Below are 1880 nucleotides of genomic sequence, written 5' to 3'. Positions count from 1 at the left end.
TCGCTTGAGCCCAGGAGTTGGAGGTTGCTGTGAGCTGTGATGTCACAGCACTCTACCCAGGGGGATAGCTTGAGGCTCTGTCTCAAAAAAAAAAATTGTGTTAAGAGGGTAGATTTTACATTTCGGTAACAACATGGTCAACATACAGAGGTGATCAACATTAGGAATGAGGCCTTGTGCACTGATATGTGCACATGGTGCATGCATGTCCAGCCTGTGAAAGTTAGGTCAACATAAGGAGGTGGTCAGTGTAGTGAGGTGGTCAGCCTAGGTGACACAGCAAGACTTTGTCTCATAAAGCAATAACAAACAAAGTGAACAATAACACAACAATAACAAAAAAAGTGAAAAGAATCAAGCCAGATGGCATTCTGAACCACGGAAACAGTATGTGCAAAGGTCCTGGGGCCTTGGGAATAAAGCAGGCTGTGTCTAAGAAACAGAGAGAAGACCAGTGTGGCTGAGCACAGTGAGAGGGAGGGAGAATAGAGTGGAAAGAAGTTGGAGATGACGTGGAGCTGGACTGCAGCAGGAGCAAACGTAAAATGTGAATTCATATTCAAGGTTGTTCTGTAGTATATCATCAGCTCTTAATATGCAAGTGTTCGATGAAGGATAGCACTGAAGGACATCCTCGGGTTCCCAGCCAGGGTCTTTAATTTGCTACTGTGTGACTCTAAGCCAGGGGTTGTCAAAGGAGGGCATGCATTTGAGCCACCTGCAGATCTTATAAGGCAGACTCCCAGGCCCCACCCAGGGCTTCTGACCCTGCAGACCTCAAAGGGCCCAGTGTTTGCACATCTTACAGGGTCTCAGGTGCTGCAGATGCTGCCAGTCCCAGGATCATGAAGTTGAGAATCACGTTGTAATGATTCTCTCAAGAAATTCAGTGACTCTGTCTGAGCCTTTTTCTTCTGCAGAATTGCCCTCTGTCTGGTTGTCAATGAAATAAGGTAGGGCAGAGCCTTTGTAAGAGAATGAATGAATGATCCCCTTACTAATGTTCCCTGAGCCTCCCCCCACCCCCCGTGGGTCTCCTTCACAGTTTGTGAAGAACTTTCTCGTGTAGCGTGAGCAGCCGACTGCTTGGGAGCAATGGCTATTTTATTTCATCTACTCTACATTTGTCTAACTCTCTAAACACGTAAATGAGCCAGATGAGCTGGAAGGAAAGAAGGCTGCCTTTCCCTGCTTGAAAGAAACCTTCCGATGCACCCCCGATGTTCCCCGCACTGACGGAGCTTGGTGCTGCTTCAAGTGCCAATGGTTATTTTCATCAGCCATCATCTCCTCCCACTCCTCCCAAAGAAAGCTCTCAGTGAGTCATCCGGGAGCCCCGGAGACATCTGACGGTTGCTCAGCTGGGATCTGGCCATTGAGGGGAAGGCGGAGTATTGATGTCCCCTTGGGCTCTCCTTGAAGGAAAACTCCATACAATCACAGACTCCTAGAAAACCAGAATCTGGAAGGTGCGTTTTTGGTGTGTAAATGTTTGTGTTCACTCACAGGGTCAATACCTATTTGGTGAATATCTGCAACATACCAGGCATTGCCTTAGGCTCTGAGAGCACAAAACAACAAATCCCCCTTCCGTGAAGCTGTGCGTGTGCAGTGGGCACTCGTGGAACCACACTGAGGGGCACCGTGTCCGTGAGACGTGCAGTCTGGCAGGGAAGACAGTCACGTAATCAAACAGCTGAAGTGAGGTGTCAGAGGCAAATACGGGTTGGGTGCAGGCAGACACGAAGCAGGAAGAGGGTCTCACACAGGCATCCCAGTAATTGGATATGGAATGGAAGAGGCGCTTTCCAGGTTCACTAGGAAGAGGCTATCATAGGTTGGTTCAACCCCCAAAATTCAAACACTAAAGTGCCCTAATA

Source organism: Otolemur garnettii, unplaced genomic scaffold (assembly GCF_000181295.1).
Source record: "Otolemur garnettii isolate 467f Iridium unplaced genomic scaffold, OtoGar3 scaffold00046, whole genome shotgun sequence".
Lineage (NCBI taxonomy): Eukaryota > Metazoa > Chordata > Mammalia > Primates > Galagidae > Otolemur > Otolemur garnettii.
Note: the sequence above shows the minus strand (reverse complement) of the source record.